The sequence below is a fragment of the Phoxinus phoxinus genome (genome assembly GCF_949152265.1).
Source record: "Phoxinus phoxinus genome assembly, chromosome: 4".
NCBI classification, from domain to species: Eukaryota; Metazoa; Chordata; class Actinopteri; order Cypriniformes; family Leuciscidae; genus Phoxinus; species Phoxinus phoxinus.
The window spans coordinates 39,859,404-39,872,499 of NC_136879.1; the positions used below are offsets into that span (position 1 = coordinate 39,859,404).

The 13,096-nt window shown below is 37.0% G+C and overlaps 1 protein-coding gene across 3 annotated transcripts in view; it reads right to left on the bottom strand.

Annotated features, from left to right (window-relative positions):
* Window positions 1-13,096, bottom strand: part of LOC306997107 (uncharacterized protein) — a 63,986-nt gene that overhangs the window by 35,420 nt on the left and 15,470 nt on the right. For 2 of the 3 annotated variants that reach the window (XM_079610203.1, XM_079610201.1), the window contains exon 1: window positions 849-970. The exons of the other annotated variant lie outside the window; for it this stretch is intronic. The gene's annotated coding sequence lies outside the window, so the exon portion shown is untranslated. Of the gene's footprint in view, window positions 1-848; window positions 971-13,096 lie in introns of those variants that run through there. 3 annotated transcript variants of the gene reach the window in all.

Genomic DNA, 13,096 nt, shown 5'->3' on the forward strand with positions numbered 1-13,096 from the left:
AAGGCAGAATAAAAAAAATAAAAAAAGTCTCCCCAGTGAATCTTAGCCATTTCCAGCCCTGTTCATACTCATGTACTCAATAACAACTCCGTAGATCTAATCACAGGAATGGTTTATTTCAGTGTCAGAAAGAGAGTTTGCAGGGTTGGTTTCTGTAGCCATTAATGGTATTTTTAGTCATGTACTTTAACCTGAAGGGTAAAACATAAAACACACATTGATAGATGATTATCACATAAAGTGATGATCCTGTAGTTTGTCAGACACTAATGACGGGCTTGATGTGATGTGCCATTCAGAAACGCTCATACATCCAGTAGTGGAACAAGTGAATAAGTGATTGAATCATTCATTCAAAACAATTTGAAAAAATAATTAACAAATATATTTAAATATTTAGTCTATAAATAAACAGACTGTACTGCAACAATTGGCATTTTGTCAGAGCCTCTAGTAAATTACATGTTAGTTGGTTTAATTGTATATTCAGAATAGTGGTTTCTATTTTAAACAAAACATCATAATTCTCAATTTATCCAGAATACAGCTCTATAGAAAGGGTGCTACTTGACAATACAAATGTACAATTTTTTCACACCAATAAAGGACCTGCAGACAAACTCACTGGATGAATGGATACTTTGCTCACTGTGACACTTGGACAACACTTCTTTATATGATTCACTACAGAGCTTGAATGTCTAAAACTCTCTCCACATTAGCGCTGCTTCTCTCCTGTATGAACTCGCTCGTGTGATTCCAGTGCAGACAAACATTATTCACGATATGAGGGCTTGTACTCTGGAGCTGGTTAATGTTAAACTCTGTAATCTGAGAACACCTCTCACCTGCAGACTGGAAATATACGGCATCCGAAGAAAATATTCCACATTTGTCCTCGTTAACAGTGATATTTAGCGTCAACTGGTGAGAGATTCATCTCGTCTCGTCTCTCTCGCTTCTCTCTCCTGCGCAGGCGCAGTGCGCGATGTCATCATGTTTCTTAAAGGGGCCGCATGTTATATTCAAATGGTTAGTTCATTTAGTAAGGCAATACAGGGAAAGTTATGGTGCTTATAATATGACAAAATGATCTGAATTTGAATTGTGTAAATTTGAATTATTTACAAGTGTAATCTAACAAAATGTAATTTTATGTGGTATTTTTAAATATTTAAATATACACGTATAGGCTAAATCAGCGTCTTTACAGCAAGGGATATGTTTGGAAGTAGGACTGTGAGGCACAGCGTGCCCTTTATATTGTACAACAGACCAATTCAATTAGGCAGAATAACTTTTTATATGCTTGGTCGAATGTGTTTTATTTTTATAATAAACAGTCTGCGATATGAAGCAACGCCAGAACTGATATGTTTCGTGAGCGCGCGATGTACCAGCGCCATCACTTGGATTTGTTCCACTGCTGGGAAATAACTTAATACTCTGTTATTTACTGTCATACAGATAACATGACATCATCATAGCAGTATAAGAATTCAGAACAAAATAAAATACATGTCTATAAAATTCAGCCATAAAAACATTTAAATTTGTTACATTTCAAATGTTCAATATCTGTTTAAAGAAATCAAAAACAGAACTGTTTAAAATTTGGTTAGATTACACTTGTAAATAATTCAAATTTACACAAATTTGGTCATATTATAAGCTCCATATTCTTTGGGGTTTTACGGCAGCTTGCATCCAATTTGTTGCATTACTGCCAAATACTAAATTACCTTTACACTATATTCTCTTGTCCAATCTGGTTTCTTTTTAAAAACCTACTAAATATTCTAAAATACTTTTAATAATTATGGCTGCTACTAGTCAATCATTATCAACAAAATCTATCTTTTTGTTGACAAACTTTATTTGTCTAAAATTTAAAGTTACCAAATTAACTTGGTCACGGCGTAATGTCACATTTACAATCAAGCTGATATCCGGGAAAACAGCAGGACAGAGTCAGTCTAGACCAGGGGTTCCCAACCTTTTTTTGTGCCAGGGACCAGCATATTCATAACATTTTTTTTCCAGGGACCAGTTGTCAATTTTAATACCTCAATTTTAAGATTCATCGGTTTGAAACATAGCAATGTGTAAAACAGTAACAGCCTATAATTTATTTGCGTATAATGAACTAGGTGGCAACAAAGGCTAATTGTATGAAATATTTTTAAACTTTAAGACCGGTTCACAAAATGTTTACCTTTTCTCCCATTAAATTATGCCAACTTCAAAAGCAGCTCACACAGCACTCACTCACTGGAAGCTGGCAGTAATGGCAAATTGTATGAAAATACCAGTCCATTTCCCTGTCAAATCTCTGCAGAACCACTAAAGACAATCACTTCAACAGCAACTCAGTGTTTTCACTCGCGACAGGAGACAACAAAGGCTAATTGTATGAAAATAAGAGACAGCTTCAACAGTCAGACAGTTTCATAATACAATAGCAACACTCAGTGATTTCATCCAATCCTTTCTAAAAGTATAAAATTAGAGATCAAGCTTTAACCTTTAAGGCGAGACACTACAGGTGAATAGGGTACAATTTAAAAATAATAGATATCACCATGAAACTTCCTCAGTTGATTACTTACACAAGTTCATAAAAAAAATGTATTACAAGTTTTTGAAATTTGTATGTTTAATTATGCAAATTAGGTATTATCTCATTAAATATGCACACTTTTGCATATATTTTCGGTAGATAGATCTGAACATATGATAAAGCCAGGTGCAAAATTCTTTTTTCATTTTGTTTACAGACAAGATGAAAAAAGATGTTCAGAGGGATTTCAGGATATATGCTTTCATTACCTAGGAAATCAAAATATACTGTCCATAGCCTTAAAAAATCGATTTTCGCCATATTTTTGGGATTAAAATGTCCCATAAATCAGGCCAGGAATGATTTATTAACAAATCCCTCTGAACATATCTTCAGAATACTGCTAAGTGTATAACTGGAGAGTTTGGTGTACATAGGTGCTACATAGCCTGAGATGTTTCTACTGGAGGATGACAAAAAACCCATTTTGAGAAAAAGGCATTTAAAGATTTGTAATGTAAAAAATCATACTTTTTTAGTAGAAACAACAATTTACTGACACAATATCTTATCAAATAATTAGCAACAACAATACAAACCACCTAAATCACATCAAAACTTATAAACACAGCATTTATGGCCTTTAACTGAGCAGAAAAACAGTCAAAAACACACATCTAGATGTCAGAGCGCATCACGTGATACATCTGAACCAATCACGTTGTCAGAAATTGACATCAGCCAATGAGATTTCGCTTTTAGGGTTAAATGCCCATTTTACTTTCACGATTGGTTGCTGATTAAAAGGAAATGACCATATTTGGACCCGACAGCATTGTTCAGAAGAGAGAGAGCTTTTCAGACATGTGCGTGATTAAAGGAAGAACACAGAGATCGCGGAGCAGCGCGTTGATTTAGAACGCCAACTTGTGTTGAATTTCGGAGAAATCTACAGACGCAAATAGACAAAGTGTAGTGAAATAAAGACCTAAATGTGTATTTTGGACTTTTTTTCACCACAAGTCTGAAAGAAGACATGTTATTGAAGACAAATAGCCCAAAATCTCAAAATTGACCAGTGAAAAAAAAACGATGTTTTTGCCTGCCGTGTCTCGCCTTAACAAAAAATACCAGACTAGTAGCCTGGGAAAACCCAGACCACTTCCGGCAAATTTAGATTTGCTCTGCAAGTGGGTCTGGCAAAGAGCCCATAGAAACCCATTTCCAATCCGGCGAAATCGCGGCACCAATCAGAAACGTTGGGGCGGGCTTTACACGATGACGACAGAGCAGAGACGGTGACGCAGATTTTGTACATTACAGAGATGGATGCCGCCGTGGAACATCACTCGTTCGAATCAACGATCGCGTCTGTTTCAAGCAATTTAAAATTGTAATTTACAAAAACGGCAAAAGTCGTCAGAAGCCATTGCTACATCTTCCTGAAAAACACAAACAGAGAATTGCTGAGAGTCTCAGATGTTTCTCCGTCGCTCTGATTGGTTTTAGATCTATCCAATTTATAGATCTAAAGCCATTTGAGCGACGTCCGTTGGTGACTCCCCTGTGGAAATGAATTGTCTATGGAGCTTTGCCAGACCCTAACTCAGTTACAACTGAGAGTGGTCTGGGTTTTCCCAGGCTACCAGACCAGACCAACGAGAACAAAATTATTTCAATGAGAGCATGAACTGCTTATGGATATTACTGTTAGGGCTGGGTATCGTTCAAACAACTTCGGTACCGATACCGATACCTTGATTTCGATACCGGTTCCTGAACGATACTTTTTTCGATACCAATTTTATGAAATCCATTTTAACAAGATTTACACATTACCTTAGAAAAATTTTGGTTTTATTTTATCAGTTTGACTCATGCTCCTTAGCCAGTGCACAAAGGAACAAAAAATGTTTTATAAAGAGCTCATGCTCACCAATGCTGATTTTTTAAAATAAAAAAATACAGTAAAACTTAAGTAATATTGTGAAATAGTATTACAATTTAAAATCTTATTTGAATATATTTCAAAATGTAATTTATTCCTGTGATGTCAAAGCTGAATTTTCAAAATCATTACTTCAGTGTCACATGACCCTTCAGAAATATGAAAACAGTTTGCTGCTTAATATTTTGGAAACTATTATACATTTTTTCATGATTCTTTGATGAATAAAAAAATTAAAATAATAGCATTTATTTAAACACGAAATATTTTGTAACATTACACGTGTTAATGTCACCTTTGATCACTTTAATGCATCCTTACTGAAAATCCATTCTGACTAACCAACACATTTTTGAACGGCAGGGTACATTCAGTAGGTTATTATTTATTGTGTAACGGGCGTGCGTTGTCCTTTAACAGTTTTATGATAGGTTGGATGCACGTCCATTAACCCTTGTATATTCTGCGTTGTGTTCTTGTTGTGCTGGATGCAGAAAAGACCCAAACCACGACCAACTGCTGGTTGCTCTTTTAATGAAGGCGGAACAGCGGATTTGTCTGTACAAATCAACAAAAAAACACAAATCTCCGTCACATGCAGTCTCCTCCACACAGCACACAAATCTCAAGCTCCTCCTCTCAGCTAGTCTGGCGCAAACTGCACATACATACACAACTGATAAAACTTTTAGTATTATCAGCTAAAATACTTTAAAATAAAAATGTGAAAATGAACTGAATAAATAATATAATGCTCAATGTAATTGACAACATGAATTTCTTTTACATGCTTAATACAACCAATGTATGCCAGATGAATTATAATGAACATTATACACATACCTGTACAAATCAACAAAAAAACACAAATCTCCGTCACATGCAGTCTCCTCCACACAGCACACAAATCTCAAGCTCCTGTTAGCAGATAAACATACAGAGAACCTTGTAGACTAGCACGTGGAAACATTAGAGTCTACTTTAAAGCTTGCAAAAAGTCGGTTTACAAGGTTTATATTCAACTGACACATTTACTGCATGTTGACAATCTCAAAAAATAAGATTTATACATAACATAAAACAAGGTTTGCATCGTCCAAAAACCAAAATAAATGTTTAAAACTGACGAGCAAAATAATACATTACCTCCGCTAGTCTGGCGCAAACTGAGAGAAGCGCGCGTGAATGACGCACAAAGCCTGCGATCTCTTAAAGTGACAGTACAGGTATTAACACCATGGTCTGAATACAACATCCAGGCATAAATATTGGCAATAAAACACATCTTAAACACATAGGAACCAATGTTCATCAGGATTTGGTGACATTTCAACCGTTAAAGTAAAGATATCATTTCAACCCGGTTACAATTGCAATATAAACACTGTCAGATTGATCAACAAGGTATCTCTTCATTTACCAGTCGAAGACGGAGCAACTTTCTGCTCTTGTGTTTACTCCGTGCACTGTCAAGGTCTTCATCATATTTGTCGTGGTACCGGTCTTTGCAGCAATTATTTTACCGCAAATACTGCATCGCGCGCTGTTGGCATTGAGCCTGGAGAAATGTACCCACACTTTTGATCGACTTTTCCACATCTTAAAGGTATTATGTGTGTGTGCTCGCGTCTCATATGAATATGTGCGTGGAGAGTTTGTGTGTGTGTGTGTGCTCGCGTCTCATAAGTATGCGCGTCGAGAGTTTGCGCGTGCGCGCGCGCGGTCTTGTGTGTGTAGAGTTTGCGTGTATGTGCGTGAGCGACTTTATGTGTGTCGTTGTGCATTTCATATGTATTTGTTTGACGCTGACGAGTTAACTCCTTAGGTATCGAAATCTGGAACGAACAACATGTCCTTTTTCGATACTCGATAGTATCGAGGCAATTCAGTCAGTAGCCTACCTAAAAAAGTATCGAGACTTGGTACCCAGCCCTAATTACTGTATTTTCAGTTGTGCACAAGACGAGCTGTTCTTCTTGGGCTTCCATAAAAAAAAACATTGCTCACAAATTCCAGGATATGATAAAACGAAATTTAAAAAGGACTGTTTTGACGGCTTCATTGCAGATTTCTCCACAAACAACACAATGGATTTGGCGCCACGGAATCGCCTGTTGTGACTCCATACGTAACATACGAGGCATTACGATTGAGGCTTGACTTGCTTTTCTTTTTTCTGCTATTTTCGAGTTGGTCATCGACATTTTTTTTACTCAAACAGTCCGCAATGAAATGGGCGATGGACGTTTGCTGGGATCCGATCATCTCTCCACATACAGTAGTTCTCTCAGTACGGCTTCTCTCCAGTGTGAACTCGCTCGTGTGATTTCAGAGATCCAGACTCAGTGAAACTCTTGTCACAATATGAGCACTTGTAAGGTTTTTCTCCAGTATGAATTCTTTGGTGCAGTTTCAGACTGTCAGCTGTAGTAAAGCTCTTCCCACAGTCACAACACACATGATCTCTCACTTCAGTGTGTGTTTTCTGGTGCCGTTTTAAACCGTCCAGTCGTGAAAAACTCTTTCCACAGAGAGAACACACATAAGGCTTCTCGTCTGAATGAACTTTCAGGTGGACTTTTAGATTTGATGATGAATTAAAACCTTTACCACACTGGTCACAGTTAAATGGTTTTTCTCCAGAGTGAATGCGCAGATGTTGTCTCAAATTTGTTAAATCTTTGAAACTCTTCTCACACTGAGTACAGTAGTACGGCTTCTCTCCAGTGTGAACTCGCTCGTGTGATTTCAGAGATCCAGACCGAGAGAAACTCTTGTCACAATATGAGCACTTGTAAGGTTTTTCTCCAGTATGAATTCTTTGGTGCAGTTTCAGACTGTCAGCTGTAGTAAAGCTCTTCCCACAGTCACAACACACATGATCTCTCACTTCATCATGTATTTTCTGGTGCCGTTTTAAACCGTTCAGTCGTGAAAAACTCTTTCCACAGAGAGAACACACATAAGGCTTCTCGTCTGAATGAACTTTCATGTGTGATTTTAGATGTGATGCCAAAATAAACTCTTTACCACACTGATCACAGTTAAATGGCTTTTCTCCAGAGTGAATACGCAGATGATACTTGAGTAAGGATGAAGATATGAAACTCTTCTCACACTGAGTGCATGGATACGGTTTCTCTCCAGTGTGAATTCTCATGTGTGTGTTCAGGTGTCCTTTTTGACTGAAACTCTTTCCACACTGTGAGCAGGAGTGCAGCTTTTGGGCTTTTGTTCCTTGAGTTTTGAAGTCACAGTGTTTCTTTACTTTGTTCAGTTCTTCTCTTTGCTCTGTTATTTCCATCTGATCTAAAATGACCATCAAGTAGTTATAATCAGTCTAAGGAGGATAATCTCAATTAAAATTCAAGTGAATACAAGCAGACAACAAGAGAATAGGTTTCTGTCTGTGTGAGTATAAAGTATCAGATCTTTGATGTTGAAGGTTTGATCTATCATTCTCATTAATTTGAATAATACAAATGTATTTGACACATTGCTTTATACAAGGTAAGGATTAGACACATTTCTACATAATTTATCATCAATATACTACTTATTATTTCACAGCAGTCAACAATGAAGAATCAAGAATGGACACCAACCTATTTGTTCCTCAGTATCTTCATGTTTTATTCTGGATGGTTCTGGATCACTCATGTCTTCAATCTCCTCTTTAATAAACTCCATCTTTAACAGTCACACAGATTTCAGCTGCTACTCCTGGAGTTTGTCCTTCTCTTGTAGGATGATGGGAATATTCCCAGTATTTATTGGTGAATTGTTGTGGGAGGGGCTTCACTGCAGGTGTGAACTGTGATCACTGTGTTTTTATCCAATCTGCATTTAAAAAGTACAGAGTCATCATGTTTAACTGCAGCTGAAAAGCCTCTTTGTCTCCAAAACTTCCCTGTTTTCAGCTCATTCATTATGGAGATGTCTGAGATCTTCTGTAAATTGGCACATTAAGCTCATTGTATTGGTATCAAGAGGCTGAAACAAACTACAGCATCATCATTACCTTTGAAATTTCACTTCAGTTTTTGTCTTTGCTCTTTCACTTCCATCGGGTCTCAAACATATTAAAACATATTAAGTTGTTAGAATGAGTTCAAGGAGGATAAATTAGAATTTTCAAGTGAACCCTGCAAACAAGTGAGAGCTGTTTATCGAATATACTATTTTTGATGAAGGTTAGTTTTTTCATCCTCTTGTTAACAGTCAAAATGTGATTCTTTAGGTATCTAACAATATAAACTAAGCCAGTGATCATCATGCATTTGAACTAATTGAAACAACTCATAAAATCAGCCATGATTTTTTTTTTTTACATTGTAAAGGATGTTTTGTGTAGAAGGTAACTATAGAATTAAACAAGAGAATCTGGTTATTCAGATAATAGGCTAAATGTTTTGTCTTTGAACTTTCATTATACAAATCAAATTACACACAAGTAAAAGTTGTCAAAAAATGTTGGTCTTTTAAATATATAGCAGATTTCATCCAGCAACACAAATGAACCAGTTTATTGACAGAGGACAGACAATAAACACACACACACACACCTTCAGATTCACTGTCTTTCAGCTGAAGGATGCATGAGAAAATACTTGTTAATTACCGTCCTCCCTAACAGTAACTGCAATTCATCTAACACACAGGTCACAGATATGGCTATAAACATACATTAACATCAACATGAAAGCTAAACACATTTCCACAGACTTAATCCACCAAAATGATATGTGGAGAAATTGACATTTACATTTAGTCATTTAGCAGACGCTTTTATCCAAAGCGACTTACAACTGAGGACTACAGCAAGCGAGTCATCGTGAAGAGGCAAAAATAACGCAAGAAGTGCTCAAAATACAAAGTTCAGGCATTGCTCTTGCTCAGAGTAGCATAAGTCAGACAAGGGAGGATTTTCGGAAAATTATAGATATTTTTTATGTTAAAGGTGCTCTAAGCGATCTCGGTTGACGTAACCTCTTTTTGATGTTTGAATTATTATCAAACAAAACGGAGGCTAGCTAGACCCTCCCTCCTCCTCATCCACGCAATAACCCCCCAAACCCCACCCCACATCATTCTTGTCTATTATTGGCTGGAACAGTTTGTTATGTTTCGTGGTGCGGGTCGCTCTGTTTATTGCTCAGTTTGTTTTTGCTGCTGTTTGTGGAGCTTGGGCTCTCTGCAGAGACCGCGTTTTTTTACAGTGTGTTCAGGGGACAGGCAGATAGCGGATAGTGAGGAGATGTTTGCGGTAGGGCAGCACGATTTTGAGAAAAAACCTAATTGTGGTTTTTCTGACAAATATTGCGATTGCGGTGCGATTTTCGATTTTTGCGTTCGATACTTTTAAGTGCATAAAACCTAAAATTATGAATAAAATGTGTTGTTACTTCGTCACAGAGGGTTAAATAAACTACATACATAGTGATTGAGGTAATGAGATTGTTTGATGCTTCATGATTATTAACCTGTTAGCCTTCACCAGAGCGAGGACGCTCTGAAGCGTTTTTTTTTTTAAATAGTTCAAAGTTACTATCAGATTTAATGTTATTACCTTGACAAACTATACATCATTAAAAATATATAAGTCTCACGTTTCAGTATTTGACCACTATTGTATTCTGAGAAACTTATAGTGACAGTTATGTCTTAATTTGTGTCAGGATTTATGTAATGAAAAAATGAGTCGATACCTTTAATATGAATTATGAGCGTCAGCTGCTCCATTCAGAAAAAAACTCCGGTGCTGTTGTCTTGAGAACGCGTGACAAAACAACGTTCCTCAGGGCTTTTGGCTCAAAAATGTGCAGATTTGGAGAAATATTGATATATTATCATAGGTTTACATCATATTTCTATAGACAGGAATAATATTTATTGAATTTATATCCAAATGCGTCGATGTATACATAAAGAGCGCTGGATACTCTGATGTACTGTGTTTTCAATCCATACAGCAGAATGAGGGCGCTCTATGCACAGTTTTTTCCAAATATGAAAGCTCACGAAGAAGAACAATAACCTGTGACCTTCCAGGACGTCACTGACATAAACACAGCTAACGTTAGCTTTCAGAGATCGCTATAACATGCAGATAAAGATGTTTTGAAGACAATAAACATGATTGCAATGATATTTGATTTACCTGTGTTCTTCGAGCCATGTCAGGTATTTTTATAATAATAGATTATATGTATAATGCAATGCTAATCGATATAGACTTTACAAACATGCAGAATACCATAAACTCATTTATTTTCTGTCTGATTTTCTTTTCTGAAGCCAAATAAGCTCATAGAAGATTATTTAAAACACTCGACTTGCGCTATAAAGTAAGTTTGGAGCATAAAACAGGGTTTTAATCTCATAAATTGTCGTGTATTGATGGTGTGCTAAGCTAACATGCTAGCTAGCTCTCTAGTTGCACCTGCCATCTAGCTGTTATTTTTTATGATTTTTTTTCTAAATCGGAATGCTTACTGAAATATTTCTTTATTTGAGAAAGGCATTTGATACAGTTTCAAATGTGAAGTGAAGATTATGAAAGAAATTAGGGGGTGAAACACCGTGATTAGCCAGTCGTTAGCGATTATAATGGAGACAAAGGAAAATAATATTTATGGCCATAAGCCGGCTGGAAAGGTGTAAATGTGAGCAGGAGAGAGTGACACTGAATGGGGCTCGTTTGCACCACAAAACAATAGAGACAATAGACTGAATAGATGCTAATAGATGACAATAAACACAAGTTTGCATTTTAGAGTCAATTCAAAATAAAGTCATTTGAGATGATCTTGAAAAACATTTAACAAAATACAGAGTTTTAGACTTATCACCTTCAAATTTTAAATATAACATGGTCAGACATGTGTCTTTAGCTGGAGTGCATTTCTAGAGTGCTGACGGGCCAACTTCAATTTAATTTTCATGAAGATGTTTCATAAAAATAAATTTCTAATAACTTACACAACTTTGAAGCTATTCATATTTTTTTTTTCATTATGACAATAATTCATTCTACATTTCCAATAAAGTGCCAGGTGTCAGCTTTCAAATGAGACCATACTTGAGCTTTTAGGACGAAGGGTCAATGAATTGAATCTTTTTTAGGTTGGGTATGCAATTTCTGGGGATTTTTCAAAAGTGGCGCTGAAGGCTAACAGGTTAAATACGCCTAAATACCAAAGAATAAGAAGACATAATGGAAATTAACTTAAACACTTGGTCATTTGTTTTTAAATTCTTTAACACTGAAAAATAGAAAATGAATTCTTATTAGATTTAGATTTACAATTAGAAAAACAAAATAATTCTGTAGTCCACTGCCATTTACTGAACACGAAACTGTTATATTGCACACATTTTAAAATAAGAGTAATAATATAATAAAATAAAATAAGTAATAAAATAATTACGGTGAAAAAACGAGACAACACAGACTCATATCAACAAAAATACTAGGCCATCTTGGTTAATGTTTCAGAAAAGTTAAAATGAGAAGAGTTACAGTGTTTCCTTTAGGATTTTTTTTAGCAGTGGGGAAAGGTCTGTCCAAACAACAAACACCCCTGGATGCTGAGCGTAGCCTATGCTTGCTAAATGGTACCCCTGGAGCCTGTTCCTTAAGTCTGTTTACACCTATAAAATAATTTTTAAAAATGAGTGATGTGAGGGATTATGGATTGTCAAACAATCTTTTGGGTGCCCGCAGCCCGCTCGCAGTGTGAAGCGCGTGTCTGCGATATTTATACCCGCTCGCAGTGTGAAGCGCGTGTCCGCACTATTCTCCGACACGCGGTGTGTAGCGCGTGTCCACGCTATTCTCCGACTCCGAAATGCCCGCTCGCGGTGTGTTTTTATGCTTGTCCGCGCTATTCTCCGACATGCCCGCTCGCGGTGTTCTTTATCAATCAACCAAAGCCGGTCGCGGGGGCGCCGCCCTCGCCATCTTTCCATTCACTTCACTTTTGGTATTTAACCAGAGCGAATGAGACGAGTGCGTCACGTGTGGTGTTTGTCAACGCGCCTTTAGAGAGAAGTGAAAGTGACCGCTCGGCTAGTATCGATACTTCGGGAAATTAGTATTGGTACCGTTCAGATATTTCAGTATTTTTGACAACACTAGTGTTAGCTGCTTTGCTGCTGACAGAAAGCCGGAGCACTGCATACAACCTTGTTTCCATTGCCATTTCTAATTGGCCAGCAAGCCAGGAACGCGAGATTCGACCATTTTGATTGGCTAATAGGTTTGTCACTCAAATGTCAGAGGCGGGGGAAAAAACCTCAGACTCCTGAAGTTAGGTTATTGCGGGAGTTAAAACCTCAATATCGATGCGATAAAGGTTAATCGTGCAGCCCTAGTTTGCGGTATGTGAAAAAAAATGTTTTGGCCTAAAAAACGCGCGAGATCGCTTAGAGCACCTTTAAGTGCTCACGGAAGAGATGAGTTTTCAGTTGTCTTTTGATTGTAGTCGGGGATTCTGCATTTTGCTCGTTGAAGACAAGACGGGCTGCGGCATTCTGGATCATTTGTAGAGGTTTAGCCTTTAACTAAATGTACTGAAGTTGTTCAC